The sequence below is a fragment of the Physeter macrocephalus genome, chromosome 18 (assembly GCF_002837175.3).
Source record: "Physeter macrocephalus isolate SW-GA chromosome 18, ASM283717v5, whole genome shotgun sequence".
In the NCBI taxonomy this organism is placed as follows: Eukaryota; Metazoa; Chordata; class Mammalia; order Artiodactyla; family Physeteridae; genus Physeter; species Physeter macrocephalus.
In genome coordinates, this window is record NC_041231.1 from 102,428,393 (window position 1) to 102,434,802 (window position 6,410).

Genomic DNA, 6,410 nt, shown 5'->3' on the forward strand with positions numbered 1-6,410 from the left:
AGAGAAGTAGAAAAAAATACATAAAGAGAAAGAAGCGAAGACAGGAATTCAGGCAAGCACAAGAGAGAAACAAGTGAAGAGAAATAGACTATTAGAAAGATTAAATTGGTTTCATGAGTGAGACATAAGTGGTTCTATCTCACCAGGAGATTTTTGTTATTCATGCTTATTTCAAGTATTCCTGAACCTTCCTTAATGAGGAATTGCATAATCTGAATAATTTGCAGAAAAGCTGGGCAGTGTCTGGGTTTGTATGTATGTGAACAGGTTAATAGGGCTTGGATAGCTTTCACAGTTAGGTCCCCACTATCTACAGATCTAGTTTTATCTACATCTTTATCTTTATAGCAATATAGTGGTCTTAAAAGGACTAAATTCCTTTTTTATGATAAAAAAAAAAGCTACAGTAAAATAATCTCCTCTGTTTTCAAACTTGGAGCTTTCCATGAAAAAGAAAGATCTGAAAATAAGCACCTCACCAAAAGCGTCCTTCTGTGTAGCTGGGTGGCTCCTCAGAATTGTCCTCCTTGACCAAGTAAATGCAGCCGCTGAAGCGTGAGGCCAGGGCACCCGAAGTCTATAAACTTCGAGGTCAGTGATTTCAAGAAGTAGCTGAAAAACCCCAAAGGATCGGTGCCGTTGGTTTAGTTATAGCCATAGCTCTAACAGGTGACTTTTATAGGTTCCATACCGGTGACTGAGGCTCTGTGAAATGCTTGTCCCGCTTCTCTGCCGACAGTCTCTGTTCCAATAGCATCACAACTGGACGCACACTGGCCCTAAGCTGGACACCCCAAATCGGTCTGGTCAAGTAACTAAATTATATGATTGGTCCAGTAGTGTCCAGATCAAGGGTGAAATCCAAGAAATACATGAAGAAAACAACACAATGCCTTCGACCTTCCAACCACCTGCTGTACCACATTCCCCCTTTTCTACAAATCTGAGGGTTTCCATCCTTCTCTGGTTTTCCTGACTATAGCCCCTAGCCTCGAAAATTCTCCTCTTCCACAGCTCTCTCTCAAGCCCACGCCTATAATAGGAAATCCAGAGTCACTTAGGTGGGTATGAAGAGCAAGTTTCATTTGCACAAAAGAAAGGAAATGCACGAAAGAAGGAAAGGTTTGGGGAGCGGCATCTAAAATCTGTGCTCTTTTTTAATGGATCCCTCACTCTCCTCCCGGAAGCTTTCATGGGTTTCTTCGAACAAAAAAGATACTAAAAACCCAAGTTCACCACAGCCTTCCTGTGGACAATCTAGAGAAATCTTTACAGAAGAGACTTGGAAGAACTTACAAAGAGAGACAGAATTGTCTTTGGATTTAGTGATTCCCAAGAACACATCTGGAATAACCCTGGATTCCAGCAGAACTTACAGTGAATGCTTGCAGGTACAGACAGTTGAATAAAACCCTATCAGCAGAGAGTGAAATGCAAAGTTATCAATACATAAAATTCTTACAAAATATGTATGTATTTATTTATTTTAATTGAAGTATAGTTGCTGTACAATATTATATAAGTTACAGGTGTAGAATATAGTGACTCACAATTTTTGAAGGTTATACTCCATGTATAGTTATTACAACATATTGGCTATATTCCCCATGTTGTACAATTTATCCTTGCAGCTTATTTTATACCTCATAGTTTGTACCTCTTTCCTCCCCTGACCCTTTATGACCCCCCCCTACTGCCCTCCCCACACTGGTAACCACTAGCTTGTTCTCTATATCAGTGAGTCTGCTTCTTTTTTTTTTTTTTTGTTATGTTCACTAGTTTATTGTATGTTTTAGATTCCACATGTAAGTGATATCATACAGTGTTTGTCTTTTCTCTGTCTGAGACTTATTTTGCTTTGCTAAGTGAAAGAAAATATTTTTTAACAACAAAACAATACTCACTATGTGTTCTTCTCTTCAGTGGCTAATTTATCCTGCCATCCATCATATAAGAATCCCTCAATCAGCAGCCCACTCCACGTAAGGCATTAACCAGTATATACATTTTTTGTAATAGTCGCAATCGGTGCAGAGTGGACACGTCCTCTAAAGTGAGACATCCCATGCATTAATTTTATTTCATTTCAGATATAGACAAAGAGTTGGTCATGAAGTATTAAAACAACTCTAGATCGCCATTCTCAATGAAAAACAAAAAAAGGTAATGATATTCCAAACTTCCAGTATCCACAGAAAATCCAAGCGACCTCTCTTTCATTCTCCATAATCACAAACCTTCGAACTGCTTTATTTTCAGGGTTATAAGGCTACAGCAGGGATCACTTCGCCTCCTACGTGGTACCTGTCATTACGACTAAAGAGCGTAAGTTTAATCCACAAGCAAATGTAGTGCTGTTTTCTGACTGTCCTCAACAATATAAGAGCTTTTACAATGGCAAATGGTTTAATATGTTCAAACAGCTCCTTGCTCACCCTCAGTCCCCGTTACTCTCATGTTTCAGTTCACATGAAAGTCTTCTGAATCCAGAGCTCCAAAATCAAGATTGGTGGGGAGAAAATCCAATTGTTTAGGGTCAAAATAAAGACGTTTTTTACATGCCAAAGAAAGAGAGCTGGGGTATTCTACTTTGATGTTAATACCATGCTTTTGTAGTTTTCCTGTTTGTTTGTTTTCATCTTCTACTGTCAACAGGGCACCAGATTTTATAGGCAGCTTAACAGAGAGCAGATGTTGATTAAAAGAGATGTGGTTTTGAGTGTGACATTAAAAAAATATCATCCTCTCTTGTCTAGATGCTATAGTCCTAATGGGCTTAATTTTTTATTAACTGATATATAAAAGAACAATAAGCATACATTTTGTCTTAACTGAACCATACACAGCTCAATAGCAGAGCCATGAATCAGGCAAGAAATGTTCACATTTTAATATTTAAAAAAAGAAGAAGAAGAAGAAGAAGAAACATTTTCTGCTTTGTGCAAATAGCCTGTGTTTCCAGGCCAAGACTCCCTGCATTTTCATCTGCTATATAAATATAACTGCTTTAGCCATGGTAAAAATAATACTGAATGCATTTTTTAGATTCATCTCTAAAGATATTCTTAAACGGGCTATTTCTTCTCTTTTAATCAAAGATGGCATACCCAGAGCAACATTTGCAAGCAATAAATCTGGAATAAATGGGACAAAGATAAAAGTATAGTTGGGACCTTGAAAGGGAAAAAAACAAAAAGTCTCCAGTGACTTTACAGACACCTTCGTGCAGGAATGAAGTAGAAGCTGCATTTGGCAGAGTTGGCCACTCGGGTGCTAGAGGCGTTTCCAACTGACTGAGCCAAGACAATAATGCATCCCTACTTTTGCTGATACAGACTTGAAAGCCTTGATGAGTAGATGAGGCGAGATACCTGACCTCAGTGGTCCATGACACCAAAATAAATGGAGGCGGAAAGCAAATTTTGCCCACTTGGAACCGGAAACCCCGTAAGAGCCATAGCAAAGTGCCTGTGTGATCAACATACCTGTTATGCCTGAAACTAGACCATATGCCACACACCCAGAAACGTTCTTTTGAACTCAGATCAGAAAAGAACATAGCCATTATTGTTTGCTGCTAGTGGTGGTCTTGTTTGAAGCTCTAGAGATGTTTCACCTACAAGTTTAGTGTTTTCCTAAGTTAGCTTTGTCCAGGTCCCTATATGGCCATGAATCAGGCATCTGAAGGCCACTAAGTGCTAATAACCAGTATTGATAACATCGACCTCATCCTTTCTGTGTGTCACCAAACCACGGCACACCTAGCGGTTTTAGGAGATTTGTTGGGTAGAAGATACCTTATCTATTTGGAAAATGAAAAAAAGTTGCAATTCACAAGATTCTAGTGTAATTCCTTTCATTTGCCTCATCTATAATGCAGTTACTTTATTTTAAAATGAAGAGAAGGAAAGACAATATGTAATATTAATCTAAAAGCAATAAACTCTGGTAATTGGTACACTTGGGCACATAATCTCACATTTCAAGGTTGGCTCCAAAAGTTCTAGATCCTTCAAAAGGAACTGACGGTAATATGCAGAGCAAGCTCACATTTCAAAGGGCCCTGCGGACTACGTAAATGTGTTTACACACACACACACACACACAAATACACACACCCACCTACACACAAACACACACATACACAAAAATGCACACATACAAGCACACAAGCACACACATACACACAAAAACACACATACACAAACACACACAAACACACATTTTTTACTCGGGGAAAAATATACTCCCTCTAAATTATTTTGGACATAGTCTTCAAATTCTTCTTAGATTTTTTAAGCACTTCGGAGATAATTACAATCACTATATATTTGGTTTTCATTTATTAAAAAATATTTTCCTTTCAAAATAATATTGAGGGCTTCCCTGGCGGCGCAGTGGTTGAGAGTCCGCCTGCCGATGCAGGGGACGCGGGTTCGCGCCCCGGTCCGGGAGGATCCCACGTGCCGCGGAGCGGCTGGGCCCGTGAGCCGTGGCCGCTGGGCCTGCGCGTCCGGAGCCTGTGCTCCGCAACGGGAGAGGCCACAACAGTGAGAGGCCCGCGTACCGCAAAAAAAAAAATAATAAGTAATAATAATAATATTGAAACAACAAAAATAAAACAACTTTTTCTGCGCTTCAAACTCTATGAAGAAATGCAAAAACACCACTACAAATATTCTATTGCCATTAGTGTGGCATAATTACAATGATAGGGGACCAAAAAATGAAACTAACCACAGGGTAGGAGAAAATATTTGCAAAAGATGTATCTGATAAAAGACTGTTATCCAAAATATGTCACTTTAGAAGACAGCTTGGCAGCTTATTACAAAACTAAACCATACCCTCAGCAATCACACTCACTGGCATTTACCAAAGGGAGATGAAAACCCATGTCCACACAAAAACCTGCATACGGATTTCTATAGCAGCTTTATTCATAACTGCCAAAACTCAGAAGCAACAGAGATGTCCTTTAGATGAATGGTTGAATAAACTGTGGTCCATCTAGACAGCGGAATATTATTCAACACTAAAAAGAAGTGAGCTGTCAAGCCACGAAAAGACACGGAGGAAACTTAAATGTCTATTACTAAGTGCAAGGGGCCTATCTGAAAAGGCTGTGTATCGTATGATTTCAACGATATGATACTTTGTTAAAGGCAACACTATGTAGATGGTAAAAGGATAAGTTGCTGCTAAGGGTCTGCGGGAGGGAGCAATGGCAAGGCAGAACATATAGGATTCTTAGGGCAGGCAAACTACTCTCTATGACACTATAACGGTGGACATATTCCATTATACATCATTATACATTCGTCAAAACTCATAGAATGTATGACACCAAGAGTGAACCCCAATGTAAGCTATGGACCTTGGGTGGTAATGACATGTCAATGTAGGTTCATTGATGACAGTAAATGTAGTCCTGGTGTGGAATTTTGATAGCAGGGAAGCTGTTCGTGTGTGTGGGTAGGGAACTTGATGTACTTTCTGCTCAATTTTTCTGTGAACTTAAAACTGCTCCAAAAATTAAAGTGTATTAAAAAAAAATTTAGGGGGAATGAAGCAGAGATGATTGTGTGTGGTTATAGCAGCCTGTCATTCCAGTTTTGATGCAATGTTTACATTTTTATTTTGTCGCATCCCAAATAGAATTATGATTTGCATTTTCTAATGTGCAATAGCTGATTTCATGGACTTTTGAAAGTTCAGGAAAATAGTTTCTCTATATCAGTCGTAAAATATTTTCATTCTTTATGATCACTGTGTCAGTCTAATTATGAACACTAACTACCCAGAAGAAATGTCGAGTAACAACTTTGAATAAGTTGGAAAATAATGCTATATTCTCTAATATACAGGACAGTCTCCTGAAGTTTTCATCAGTCATTGTAACTGAACCTTTATAGATATTAGATATAGGTTCACAATTGCCAGAAACTCCACAAAAGGGGGATAAAAAGGAAGATATCTGGGTAGAAAGCACATGGACATTGTCAAGTTAGAGGAGAATCTATCTTCGAATCACAGACTATTGTGGTATAAAGGATCCTGAGAGCTATGTGGCCCAAGGATCTTTTGTGAAAATGCTTTATTGCATCTGGGGTAGGTTTCAGGTGATTCATGGAGCCCTAGAAACTATAGGGAGAAATTTTGTTTGCATCTGAATTTGCAGTGTTTAGGGAGAAGTCCCACTGCTATCATCAGAAATCTCAAGGTACATCATGACCCCAAGATAGTTGGGAACTACTGAAATGATAACAGCTCTGTTATTTGCAGAAGCATCCCAGAGATGGGAGAAACACTCCAGGTCACCCAGTGCTTGTACTGGTGTTTAAAAGTTTGTTGGCTTTTTCTTAATCCAATTAACTGATGAAAAGTTTAGAGAATGAAAGGAAAATCAC

At 38.9% G+C, this 6,410-nt stretch overlaps 1 long non-coding RNA gene across 1 annotated transcript; it reads left to right on the forward strand.

Moving 5' to 3' along the window:
- Positions 1 to 637: 637 nt before the first annotated feature.
- Positions 638 to 3,164, forward strand: LOC114484328 (uncharacterized). Its single transcript, XR_003677065.1, has 4 exons — positions 638 to 1,391; positions 1,924 to 2,163; positions 2,260 to 2,325; positions 3,099 to 3,164. It is a non-coding gene; the product is annotated as an uncharacterized lncRNA (long non-coding RNA).
- Positions 3,165 to 6,410: the final 3,246 nt, after the last annotated feature.